Genomic DNA, 15,062 nt, shown 5'->3' with positions numbered 1-15,062 from the left:
CATGTCTAAAACACCAAAAGCAATGGCAACAAAAGCCAAAATTGACAAATGGGATCTAATTAAACTAAAGAGCTTCTGCACAGCAAAAGAAACTACCATCAGAGTGAACAGGCAACCTACAGAATGGGAGAAAATTTTTGCAACCTACTCATCTGACAAAGGGCTAATATCCAGAATCTACAATGAACTCAAACAAATTTACAAGAAAAAAACAAACAACCCCATCAAAAAGTGGGCAAAGGACATGAACAGACACTTCTCAAAAGAAGACATTTATGCAGCCAAAAAATACGTGAAAAAAATGCACATTTTTTTTTAACATCTGGCCAATACCTTTGCTTTTTGTGGAGGGATGGTATACATTTTTAAATTTTATTTTTCATTGAGGTAAAATAAACATATGAAATTGACCATCTTTATAATTTTCAGTTTATATTTCAGTGATAATAAATACATTTATATTTTTTTCTTCCCTATATCTCCCACTCCCCACTACTCTTCCCAGTCTCTGGTAATCATTATGCTGCTCTCTATGAATCCACTTTAAGCTGCCACATATGAGTGAGAATATGTGATATTTGAATTGGTTTATTTCACTTAACATATGGCCTCCAGTTCCATCTATGTTGCTGCAAATGACAAGATTTTATTCTTTTATGTGACTGAATAATATTCCATTGTGTATGTATACCACATCTTCTCTATCCATTCATCTGTTGACGCTTAGGTTCTTTTCATATCTTGGCTATTGTGAATAGCACAGGAGTGCAGTTGTATCTTCAACGAACTGATTTTATTTTTTGATGTATACCCAGTAGCAGAATTGCTGAGTCATATGATAGTTCTAGTTTTAGGTTTTTGAGGAGCCTTCATATGGTTCTCCAAAGTGGCTGTACTAATTTATATTCCCACCAACAATGTATGAGGATTCTCCTCTCTCCACATTCTTGCCAGCATCTATTATTGCCTGTGTCTTTCATTAATGGCATTTTAACTGGGTTTAGATGGTATCTCACTGTGGTTTTGATTTGCATTTCCATGATGATTAGTGATGTTGAACATTTTAATATACATTTTATCCATTTCTATGTCTTCTTTTGAGAAATATCTGTTCAGATGGTTTGTTCATTTTTTAATTACCTTATTTTATTTTTTGCTATTAAGCTGTTTGTGCTTCTTATATATTCTGATTATTAATATTTTGTCAGATGGGTAGTTTGCAAATATTTTCTCCCATTCTATTCTTTGTCTTTTCACTTTGTTGATAGTTTCTTCTGCTGTGAAGAAGCTTTTAAGCTTGGTGTGGTCACATTTGTCCATTTTTGCTTGGTTGCCTGTGTTTTTGAGTTCTTATACACACAAAAAAAATATTTACCCAGACCAATGTCCTGGAGCGTTTCCACAATATTTTCTTCTAGTAGTTTCATATTTTCAGGTGTTCAATTTAGTTTTAAATTTGCTTTGCTTTTGTTTTCGTGTGTGGTGAGAAATAGGGGATCTAGTTTTATTCTTCTGCATATGATTATCCAGTTTGCCCAGCACCGTTTATTGAAAAGACTTTTCATTCCCCATTGCATGTTCTTGGTGCCTTTGCTGAAGATGAACGTGGCTGTAAATTCTTGGATTTTTAGTTGGGTTCTATATTCTGTTCCATTGGTCTATGTGTCTGTTTTTATACCAGTACTAGGCTGTTTTGTTTATGAAGCTTTGTAGTAAACTTTGAAGTCAGCTAATATGATGCCTCCAGCTTTGTTCTTTTTTTGTTTAGGATTGCTTTGGTTATTTGGGGTCTTTTGTGGTTTCATATAAACTTAGTACTTTTTATTTTTATGAAGAATGTCATTCATTGGTGTTTTGAGAAGGATTGCACTGAATCCTTAAATTACTTTGGGTAGGATTGTCATTTTAACAATATTAATACTTCCAATACATGAGCAGGGAATATCTTTTCTTTTTTGTGTGTCCTCTTTAATTTATTTCATCAGAGTTTCATAGTTTTCCTTGTATAGATGTTTCACTTATTTGGTTAGATTGATTTCTTTGTACTTTATATCCTTGTAGCTATTGTAAATGTAATTGCTTTCTTGATTTTATTTACAGATTTTTCACTGTTGGCATACAAAAATGCTACAGATTTTTTTTATGTTGATTTTGTATACTGCAACTTTACTGTCTTTCTTTAACATTTCTAACAGTTTTTTAGTATAATCTTTAGGATTTTCTAAGTATAAGATCATATCATCTGTGAACAAGGCTAATTTGACTTCTCCATTTCCTATATTCTTATTTATATGCCTTTATGTTATCTTCAGGTATGCTCCTTCTATACCCATCTGGATGAGAGTTTTTATCATAAAGTTATGTTTAATTTTAACATATGCTTTTTTGTCATTGATTGAAATAATCATTCTTCTTGATTCTGCTTAATGTGATATATCACATTTTTTATTTGCATATGTTTAACCATCCTTGCATCCTGGGATGAATTCGACTTGCTCATGGTGAATGGTCTTTTTAATGTAATATTGAATTCAGTTTGCTAGTATTTTGTTAAAAAATTTTTTTGCATTTATATCAAGAGTGACATTGGCCTGTAGTATTTTGCTGTTGTTGCTGTGTCGTTGTCTAGGTTTGATATCATGGTAATGCTGACCTTGTAGAATGAATTTGAAAGTATTCCCTCTCTTCAATTTTTTTGAAAAGCTTAAGCATGATTAGTATTACTTCTTTAAATATTTGATAGAATTCAACAGTGAATCCATTCGGTCCTGAGCTTTCCTTTGATTGGAGACTTTTTTATTACAGCTTCAATCTCATTACTTCATATTGATTTGTTGAGGTTTTCTATTTTTTCATGGTTCAATCTTGGTACATTGTGTGTCCAGGAATGCATCCATTTCTTCTAGATTTTCCAATTTGTTGGCATATGGTTGTTCAATATAGTCTCTAATGAATGAATCTTTTTATGTCTGAGGTCCCAGTTGTTATGTCTCCTTTTTTGTTTCTAATTTTATTTATTGGGGTCTTCTTTGTCTCTTAGTGTAGCTCAAGGTTTATCAATTTTGTTTTTATTTTTAAATAAGCAACTTATTGTTTCCCTGATCTTCTATATTATTGTGATCTCAATTTCATTTATTTCTGTTTTGAACTGTATTTTTTTTCCCATAACTAATTTTGGTTTAGTATGCTCTTGCTTTTCTAGTTCTTCAAAACACATTGTTAGGTTTTTTATTTGAAGTCTTGCTACTTTTTTGGTATAGGGTTTACTGGTATAAACTTTCCTGTTAGTAGTGCTTTTGCTGTATCACATAGAATTTTGGCATGTTTTGTCTTCACTTTCAGTCTGTGTCTCCAAGAAATTTGCTTCACCTATATTGGCACACACAGAGTGAAAGTGAGGGGGCAGAAAAAGTATTCCATGCAAATGAAAAGAAAAAGCAGGAGTACCTATACTTACATAAGATAATATGGACTACAAATCTAAGATTGCCAAAGGAGACAAAGAATATAAGTTTAGAGTGACAAAAGGGTCAATTCAGCAAGGGGATATAGCAATTACAAATATTTATGCACCTAACACCAGAGCTTCCAAGTATATAAAGCAAACATTAATAAGTCTAAAGAGAAAGAGAAACTGCAATACAATAGTAGTAGACAACTATAACACCCCACCATCAGTGATGGACAGATAGATCATTCGTAGAGAAATTCAACAAAGAAGCAGCAGAGTTAAATTGCCGATACTCTTTTAAAACTTTTAGGATGTTTTTCATATGTTGTTTCATTCTTATACCCATTTATAATCACTTTAATTATACTTATGTTCATTTTTCCCTTGTGAAGAATTTTCAAAAGTTTGTTTTTCCTATTTCATTAGTCAGTTCAAAGAAACAATTTTTGAATTTACTGATCATGTCTACTTTTCTTGGCTTCATTGTAAATTACTTTGAGCTTTCATCTTTATTAATTTCTTACTGCCACTGCCCTAGTTTACTAAGCTGTTATACTAACTTCTCCAATAAAATGTTTAGGTCATATATGACCAATATTTCCAGCTTTGACATAAACTTATTTAAGCTATTGAATTTTGGGTGTTTGTTTTGGTTGTCTCTACAGGTATATTGAAAGGAGTGCTTTCATTTTTAGATAAACTTTTACTTTTAGTACAATTTTAGACACAGAAAATGTCTGAAGATGGTATAGAGTTCCATATAGATCAACCTAATTTCAGCCATTAAAATCTGTAGTGTACTTGTTACAATTAATAGAAATTATTGATAAATTATTATTAAAATTTTTACTTTATTCATTTTTTATTTGTTTACTTCATGTTTTTGTTGTTGTTTTAGGATCCCATCCAGGATACCACATTATATTATTAGTCATGTTTTCTTAGGCTTCTTTTGACTATGGCAGTTTCTCCGACTTCTCTTGGTTTTGATGAGCTTGACAATTTTAAGGAGTATTGGTCCAATATTTTGTAGAAGGTCCCTCACTGGAAGTTTTCTGATGTCTTTATCATGAATAGCTATTTTCATCATAGCATATCAAGGGTGTATAGTATCAGCATGGTTTATTATTGTTAATGTAAACTTTGGTCACCTGGCTGATGTAGTGTTTAAGTTTTTCCATGGTAAAATTACTGTTTTGTTTCTTTTTTTCATACTTAGCCCTTTGGAAGTAAGTCACAGTGCACAGTCTACACTCAAGGAGTGGAGAATTGTCTACAAGATTCATGAGGGCAGAATAAGCAACATAAAGTATTTAGAATCCTTCTGTATGAGAGATTTGTTTATTCTTCCCCATTTATTTATTCATTTATTTTTACCAATATAAACTCATGGATATTTATTTTATACTTTGGATTATAATCCAATATTAAATTTCATTGTTCAAGTTTTGCCAACTGGAAGTTCTTTCAGTTGCCTTGTGTCCCTTTGGCACAGCACCATAATTGTCTTTTCTTTGGGGGGGCATCTTCATTAATTTCTGTGACTACAGGCAGATCATTATAATTCCTATCTGAGTACTAGAATCAGCTCAGTCTCCAAGGAGCCTTGGTTTCATTTATTGGAGAATAAGAAACAAAGATCTGAGTGCTATGTGTACTCATTGATACTGGGATATTATTGCTTCTAGACCCTCTCAGTTGACAGAGGAAGGCAACATATGTGTGTATACTGCCATGTATATACACATATTTATAAATACTTCTGTATACAATAATCTATAGCCCTATTTAGCTAAACATGAGCTCATAATGATGTCTAACTCCAATACATTACCACACGTATCATTTTACCTTCTTCCTTTGCTTATCTGTTACCTTTCCAATAGTGAGAAATCTAGCTTCCACTATCAGTCATCCCATTTACAAAATTATGCGATTCTAGAATGTATATATAGCAATATCCAAACTTTTAACTTGTATTCTCTTGGGGATAACTTTACTAACATGATTAAATGCATATGTAGTTTATTTTGGTTTTCCTTTTTTTCTGATTGACATAATAATTTATACATATATATGTGGTACAACATATTTCAATATATGTCTATATACATTGTTTAATGATTAAATCAAGATAATTAGCATATCTATCATCCTGAACATTTATGAATTATTTTTGATGAGAACATTCAAAAGCCTCTCTCCTAGCTGATTTGAAATATGCAATACATTATTGTTAATTATAGTCGTCATAGTGAGACAAGAGGATGGGGAGAGATTGATCAATGGGTACAAAGCTCTCACTGCCTGGCTTCTCAAGGGCACTTGTTCGGATCTCAGAGCAGGGATGGTGCTGAACCTGGGTGCTGTCACAGCCCTGCCGGGTGCGCATTCTTGGGGCACTACTAACATGCCAGCCGCCTACCGCCTGGGCCCCCTCTGGAATTTGAGCACTGAGGAGCTTGAGTGGGGAATCTGAGGGGCAGGTGGAGGGTGGCTTTGTGATGGCCTGAAGGTACCCCTTGGTGCCAGCAGTGTGGGCATGATGAACGGCTGTGGGAGGTAGGCAGGCTTCTGGATGGAAGTGGGTGTGTCCCCAGTGAAGCCCCACTTCAGGGCCAGGGCAGCCCTGAAACCTGGGTGGCTGTGCTGCTAGTCCTGCAGACTGGAGGGGGAATCCTTGTGCTTTTTCCTGGCCCCACCCCGTGGCTGCCCATAGACCAATTAGCACAAGCTTCCTCCTCTGAAGACCACAACAGCCCCAGGCGCATCCCAAGCAGAGCAGAGGATGCTACAACCCGCTGCAGAGAGGAGCTACCCTCTCCAGAGCATCCTCTCTACTGGGAGCTGAACAGTCGACAGGACGACCTGCCTACACAGTGGAGCTACCCACTGTGGGTCCACTCTGAGCTGTTCTAACACTCAGTAAAGCTCCTCTTTGTCTTGTTCACCCTCCACTTGTCTGCTTACCTCATTCCTCCTGGAAGCAAGACAAGAGCTTGGACAAAGCTGCCACCAGCCACAGAGGCTTCTGGTCAGAAAATCGATGCCCCAAAGATCCTGCAACACTTACTTGCTGTCTGTATATTTTCTTTGGTGAGGTGTACGTTCAGATTTTTGCCTATTTTTTTAATGTGGTTCTTTCTTACTGTTGTGTGATAACATTTTTTGCATTTTTTAGAGAAAAGTCTTTAATCAGATACGTTTTCTGTAAATATTTCCTCTCTGTGGCTTTTCGTTTCCTTAGTGGTGTCTTTCGCACAGTGACCTATGTAATTTTAATGAAATCCACTTACCAAATTATTTTTCATGGATTGTGCTTTCAGTATTATATCTGAAAACTCATCACCAAACCCCCAAATTACATAGATTTTTCTCTTACGTTTTATTCTAGAGGTTTCCATAGTTTTGTATTTTTCTTTCAGGTCTATGGGTCCAATTTGAATGGATTATTGTGAATGTTGTAAGTCCTGTGATATATTTTTTATCGATTTTTCCCTTTTTATATAGGCATCCAATTATTCTAGCATTATCTGTTGTAATATATATTCTTTCTTCTTTAATCGCTTTTGCTTTTTATCAAAAATGCTTTGACTATGTGTGTTTCTGTTTCTATGCTTTATATTCTGTGCCATCGGTTTATATGTCTTTCACCAATATCATGCCGTCTTGATTATCTTTAGTAAGTAATTTTGTTAACATTATAGAAAGCCTTGAAATCATGTAAAGTCCTCAAACTATTTACTTCTGCAGTATTGTCTTGACTATTTTATAACGTTTCCCTTTCCATATAAAATTTAGAGTCAGTTTGTTAATATCTAAAAAAATAGCTTGTTGTGATTTTTACTGAAATTGCATTGAATCTATCAGGTTAGGGGAACTTTTCATGTTAAAAACATTCCATCTTCCAAAACATGAGCATAGATTATTATATTTATAATTTTTATTTATTTTCTAATTTTGTAGTTTTCTGCATTCTGTACATTTTTTTAGATTTATATGTAGGCATGTTAATGCTATTGTAATTACTTATTAATTTTAAATTCCAATTGTTCATTGCAACTACATAACAAAGTAGTTGACTTTTGTGTATTAACTATATCCCACGACCTTGCCATGCTCACTTAATAGTTACATTTCCAGAAAGTGTTTTAGTATGTTTATTGGTCGGTTTTGTTTTGTTTTTGATTCTTTAAGATTTTATTCATGGAGAATCATACCATGTACAAATAAAGACAGGTTAATTTTTTCCTTTGCAATCTGTCATTTGTATTTTCTCATCATATTTTATCAGTTAGGGTTTCTAGTATAATACTGAACAGGAGCAGCGAGGAAGAAGAACATTGTCTTTTTCCCAGACTAAGAAGCAAAGTATTCAGTTTCTAACCATTAGATGTGGTTTCTAGTTTCTCACCATTAAATAGGATGATATTGCTGTAAGCTTTTTTATGTTCTTTAAAATCTGAGGACATTCCTTTCTACTCCTATATTTCTGAGTTTTTTGTCATTAATTGCTGTTGGATTTTGACAAATGCTTTTCCAATGTAAGTTGCTATGATCACAAGATTCTTCATCTTTATCCACTTATATCATAAATTACGTCGATTGATTTCTGAATGTTTAACCATCCTTACATACCTGGAATAAATACCCTTTAGGTCATAATTTATATTTGCTATGTATTGTTAGATTTAATTTGCTAATATTTTGTGAAGGATTTTTGCATCTATTTCCCTGAGAGATTTTGTTCTGTATTTTTTGTCTTGTAATGTTTTTATCTGCTTTGAATGTGAGGATAATACTGGCCTTAGAGAATGAGTTTCTATTGTATTGGATTGGTTGTGGATAATTTGTATCATTTAATCCTTGAATATTTGGCTGAATTCATCAGTGAAAACATCTGTGTCTTAGTCCATTTGGGCCGCTATAACAAAGTATCATATACTGGATAGCTTATAAACAACAAAAATTTATTTCTCATAGTTCTCATAGAGGTGGGGAGTCCAAGATCAAGGAGGTTTCAGATTCTGTGTCTGATGGCGGCCTGCCTCCTGGTTGGTAGATGGCTGTCTTTTTTACATGACCTAATCACTTCCCGATGGCCCTACGTCCTAATGTCATCACCTTGGGATGAGGATTTCAATACATGAATTTGGAAGGTGGTGAGGAGACAAAAACATTCAGACCATAGCAATGTGGGAAGGTGCTTTCTTTTTGGAAGTTTATTAATCATTGAGTCAATTATTTTAACAGATACTGTCCTATTCATATTTTCTATTTCTCCTTCTATAAACTTTGGCAATTGTGTCTTTCAATAAATTGATTTATTTCATCTAAGTTATCAAATCTGTGGACTTAGAGTTGTTTATACTATTCTTTTATTATTCTTTTAATGTCTATGGGATAAGTAGTGATCAAGTTATTTCATGTTTTACATTGCTAAATTGTGTCCCTTTTTTTTCTTGCTTAGCTTGGCTACAGGCTTCATAATTTTAATGATCTTTCTGAGGAACTAGTTTTTGGGTTACTTGATTTTCCCTATTGTATTACTATTTTCTAATTTATTGAATTCCATCTTAATTTTCATTCTTTCTTTTCTTCTGCTTATCCTAGGTTTAAATTTTTCTTCTTTCTTTAGTTTGCTAAGGTATAAACTTAGGTTATTTATTTTAGCTTCTTATCGCATATACATACATATGCATGTACACACACACACACACACACACACACACACACACACTGATACGGTTTGGATCTATGTCCCCACCAAATTTCATGTTGCATTGTAATCCCATGTTGGGGGTAGGGTCTAGTGGGAGGTGACTGGCTCATGGAGGTGTTCTCATGAATGGGTTAGCACCATCCCCTTGGTGCTCCTCTTGTGATAGTGAATGAGTGAGTTATCCTGAGACTTGGTTGTTTGTAAGTGTGTAGCACCCCCACCCCCTTCCTTCTGCTCCAGCAATATAAGACAACTGCTCCTGCTTTGCCTTTGACCGTGATTAAAATCTCCCTCAACCTTCCCAGAAGCAGATGCTGCCATACTTCCTGTACAGCCTGCAGAACCATGAGTCAACTCAATCTCTTTATTTATAAATTACCAGTCTCAGGTACTTTTTATAGCAGTGTGAGTACGGACTAATACATACATATGCTAAATGTTTCCTTTTTTATTGCACTGTTTTTGCTATATTCCTACAATTTTATTTTATTTTTTTTTTTTTTTTTTGAGACAGAGTCTCGCTCTGTCGCCCAGGCTGGAGTGCAGTGGCGCGATCTCGGCTCACTGCAAGCTCCGCCTCCCAGGTTCACACCATTCTTCTGCCTCAGCCTCTCTGAGTAGCTGGGACTACAGGCGCCCGCCACTACGCCCGGCTAATTTTTTGTTGTTGTTGTATTTTTAGTAGAGACGTGGTTTCACCGTGGTCTCGATCTCCTGACCTCGTGATCCGCCCGCTTCGGCCTCCCAAAGTGCTGGGATGACAAGCGTGAGCCACCGCGCCCGGCCAATATTCCTACAATTTTTGCTAAGTTATTTCCATTTTCATTTAGTCCAAAATATTTTTAAATTCCTCCTGACTTCTTCTTGACACATGCACCACTTAGAATTATAGTGTTTAATCTGCATATTTAGAAATTTTTTCAGATATCTTTACATTGCTCATTTGTAATTTAATTCCATGTTGGGCTGAGAACATACTTTGCATGTTTTCTATTTTTTTTTTAAGTTTACTAAGGTGTATTTTGTAGCCCACGTAGCTGTCTATTTTAGTGAATGTCCCATATACGTATGAGGAAAATGTAGATTCTGTAGTCATTGGATAGGGAGTATCCTGTCAATTAAATCCTGTTGATTGATATTGGTATGGCTATTAAAATTAACTATATCCTCATTGATATTCAGCATGTTTGATCTATCAATACCTGAAACAGAGGTACCAGAAGTTTCCAAACTGGATAGTAGGTTTATACCCTTTTCCTGTCTATTCTATCAGTTTTTGCCTCACATATTTTGACACTGTGGTTAACTGCAAACAAGTTTAGGATTGTTATGTCTTTGGAGATAATCGACACCTTTATCATTTTGTAATGCCAGATTTTATGACTGATAATCTTCCTTGTTCTAAAGTCTGTTTTATCCGAAGTTAATATAGCTACTTCAGCTTGCTTTGATTAGTGTTAGCATGATAAATATTTATTTACCCTTTTACTTTTAAGCTATTTAGGTTTTATACTGAACTTTTTTTATGTATATAATATATGATTTGGTCTTGGAATTTTTTTTTTTAAATCTGCTTTGACGATTTCCATCTTTTACCTTAAGTATTTAAATGCTTCCCATTTAAAGGATTATTAATATAATTGGACTATTATCTACCATGTATGTTAATTGCTTTTCTTCATTGCATTTTCTTTGTTTCTCTTCTCCTCCTTTCCCCACGCCCTTCTATTCTCTGTGTTTCTTTTCTTTCTTTCTTTTTTTTTTTTTTAAACAGAATCTCTCTATGTCACCCAGGCTAGAGGGCAGTGGCTTAATCTTTGCACACTGCCGCCTTGAACCCCCCGGGCTCAGGTGATCCTCCCACCTCAGCTGTAGTAGGCATATGCCAACATGCCTGGCTAATTTTTGTATTTTTTGTAGAGACAGAGATTCATCATGTTGCTCAGGCTGGTCTCAAACTCCTGAAAGTTCCACCTGCCAGGGATTTCCAAAGTGCTGGGATTAAAAGCATGAGACACCGCACTCAGCCTTCTCTGGTTTTAATTGAACATTTTGTATGTTTAATTTTATCTCTATTTTGTATACCATTACTTCTTTGAAGCAATTTTTTAGTGTTGGACCTGGAGTTTGCAATACAAAATTTTAAATAATCTACGCATAACTTAAAATAACACTGATCTGATCCATGTATAATGATAACTTTATAATATAGTATTCCCAGTTCCTCTATTTTGTGTTTTTTTCTGCTATTTCCAGCAAATTTAATTTTATCTTTCTTGAATTTCTTGAAATTATATTGCTAGGTTTATAAAGATTTATCATTAATAGGTTTTTAGTGGATATTTCTCTATATAAAATACCATTTTTGTACCATTTAAAGTACTTGCATTTTACTATTTTTAGTAAAGAGAAATTTTTATAAGGGAAATTTATAGCATTTCAATATTAGAAATATATGCTTTAGTAGCATTATCGTGTTGTTTTGTGTTCTCTATTTATTTTTATTGTCTTGTCTTTCTCTTCTCATTGTCTTTATTCAGTTTATTCTGTTTTTTGTTTGTTTTCATTCTAGGGCTTTGGAATCTAAATCTGTTTCTTTCATTTAATAGATAATATTAAATATGTAACAGCTATATTTAGCTTGTGCCTTTTTATTACAATAAGAAGGATATAGTGTCTACAGTGTCTTTACCCAGAACAAGACAGGACTTATAGCAATACAGAATATTTTGTTGAATATGAATATGAGAATATGAATTCTCAGTTTTCATCACTTTTATTTGACACATTGCATCTTTTTGGACTAGTTTCTTAATTACATTAAGCTTCACAGACACCTCATCAATATTTTAGGACTAATTATATGCTTTACTGATTCTTTTCTCATATTGATTGTGTGTGTGTGTGTGATGTATATCTTATTCTTTTTATCTCAAGTGATCCTTTTAGGATATGGCTTATGTTCTTGAATGCTAAACATCCTCAATCTTTGTCTCAAATAGTCTTTATTTTGCCTTTGCACTTTAATGATCATTTTGCTAAATCTAGAATTCTAGGAGCAAAAGAATATTTTCTCAAAACTTTTAGGGTATTCTTGACACAGTGTTTGAGGACAATATAATACTTTTTCCTGTTGTTGGTAGTCTTTTTGTTTTTCTCTGAAACTTCTAAAATAATTTCTCTGAGTATTATAATACTTTATCAGATGTTTCTGGGTATAGATGTTGTATATTTATTCTTCTTGAACAACTCTTTCAACCTAAAGATATGAACATGACCTTTTTCCTATTATTGCTTTGATCATTTCTTCCTTTTTTTTTTTTATCTCTGTTATTTCCTTTTTTTTTTTTTTTTTTTTTTTGAGACGGAGTCTTGCTCTGTCACCCAGCTGGAGTGCAGTGGCGCAATCTCAGCTCCGCGCCTCCAGCGTTCACACCATTCTCCTGCCTCAGCCTCCTGAGTAGCTGGGACTACAGGCGCCCACCACTATGCCCGGCTAATTTTTTGTATTTTTTAGTAGAGATGGGTTTTCACCGTGTTAGCCAGGATGGTCTCGTGGTCTCGATCTCCTGACCTCATGATCCACCCGCCTCAGCCTCCCAAAGTCCTGGGATCACAGACATGAGCCACCGCGCCCGGCCTGTTATTTGCTTTTAGAAGTTCTAGTACAGAAATTTTGTAACTCCACCTTCTACTCACAAAATATTTAACTTTTCTTTATAACTTAGCTTTCTTGTGTTTACTACATGATAGAGAATATATTTGACCTTTTAGCTCAGTAATTTATCCTTTTTTAAAATTTTATTTTAGATTGAGGGGAACATGTGCAGGTTCATTACATGCATATATTGAGTAAAGGTGGACTTTGTGCTTCTCGTGTATCCATCACCCACATAGTGTCTATTGTGTCCAGTAGGTAATTTTTCTTTAATAACAGTAAAGTTTTGCTTATTTGTTGTATTATTATTATTGCAGTAGTTTTATTTATAATTGCAGAGAACTTTTGGTGCCTTCCTCAATTTTCAGTGTCAGAGTAGCAAATTAACTGGGGCATAGTCCAAACTTCTGAGATCCTTAGAGGGAAATATCACAGTGACCTTGGAATGTGTCTTTTGAGAAGATTAGCATGAGCACTGAACTATAAGAAAAGCGAGCCATGACAGGTCATGTGCTGGTACATGAGCCAGGCATTGATATTTTAGTTTCTCGATCCTGGGATTGTTCAAGAAACTAATTAATCCATTAGTTTCTTGACACATACAATGCTGTGTGTGTGTCAGTTAAATAGAAGCTTTGACTAACAGTTAATATAAATTCTATTAACTAAAACCTTAATTTGGGGGTTACATGTGGAGAGGGAGTATAATTAGAAGTAGAGCAAAAAGAAAATGGGCCAGGTGCGGTGGCTCATGCCTGTAATCCCAGCACATTGGGAGGCCAAGATGGATGGATTGCTTGAGGTCAGGAGTTCGAGGCCAGCCTGACCAACATGGTGAAACCCCATCTCTACTAAAAATACAAAAATTAGCTGGGCATGGCGGCATGCACCTGTAATCCCACCTGTAATCCTCAGCACAGGAGGCCGAGGCAGGAGAATCACTTGAACCCAGAAGGCAGAGGTTGCAGTGAGCCGAGATTGTGCCACTGCACTCCAGCCTGGGTGACAGTGCAAGGCTTTGTCTCAAAAAAAAAAAAAAAAGGAGGATAAACAGGCTTTGTTAGTGGTGAAGTCTAAGTAAGGGATAAAGAGGCTTTGTTAGTGGTGAAGTCTAACTAGTTCCCTCTTTTGGGTCAGCTTTCGTGACTTATTTGACCAATAGAATGGGCAGAAGTCCCTTCTGAGATATCCACACCTAAATCCTAAGAAGTATTGCTGCTTCCCTCTGGTCCTCTGGAAAGTTCACGCTGTCTATTCTAAGAACTTCGTACTGTGATAAAGCTATAATGAGTGGTTTTAAGATGGAGAAACGGAGATTCCTGAACAGCTTTTACTGTTCTAAACAACCCAGATCAGGTATAAGACATGTGAGTACAAAAGCCTTTACACAAACCCAGTCTTGACAACTATCCAACTACAAGTACACACAAAACTCAGCGTGGGAACTTTAGTGGCTTCTTTCTTGGTTATTTATTTTTTTAAAGCATAGCCTAAAACAATTTCATAAAATAAGGCATAGCATTATGCTTCCCATGACAAATAGTCATCATTCTTCCTCAGAACTGTATAAGGATTTGTTTATTGAATGTCTGTTATCCAGTTTACTGATGAAAAATCTGATGCTGGGCAGTTTCTCAGGCCCTCATGAGTGACCTCATTCAATAAATTTTTGGAAGCTTTTAGGGTCATCTTTGTATTTTTGATATTGTAAATTTTTACCCTCTGTAGCCTTGCATGTTTTATTTTTTGGATTGTATATCTGATGATTCTTTTGTCCTAAATTTTTGTGTATTTTTCCTGTTAAATGATCTTGTATTACATTTTTGTAATATTTTTCTCATCATTATTCTGTTTCCTTTTAATGCTTAATCTTTTAGATTTATTTTCTCAGTCTCACCTTACCTTAGTTTTCATATCTTTGATATTGTTCCACTTTTTCAGTTTCCCCTCAAATGTCTGCCAATCCTTAGCTCTTCATTCACATTTTAAATTATATGAACAAAATTCTGGTCTGGTGTCTGTGAGTACATAAGATAAGAGCTTTGTTAATTGGTGTGCCTCACAACTGTGGTAGTTGGAATGAGTGATCGGTATGTTGGAAGACATACAATGTGAAAATATGGAGCTATTTGCCTTAGGGGTCAAGGAGTATACAAACTGGCCGTTTTTCCAAGGTCACTAATCCAATTTCTTTAGCTACGTATTTTAGCCTGGTGTTTAGATGCTTAGCC

The sequence above is a fragment of the Symphalangus syndactylus genome, chromosome 10 (genome assembly GCF_028878055.3).
Source record: "Symphalangus syndactylus isolate Jambi chromosome 10, NHGRI_mSymSyn1-v2.1_pri, whole genome shotgun sequence".
NCBI lineage: Eukaryota > Metazoa > Chordata > Mammalia > Primates > Hylobatidae > Symphalangus > Symphalangus syndactylus.
Note: the sequence above shows the minus strand (reverse complement) of the source record.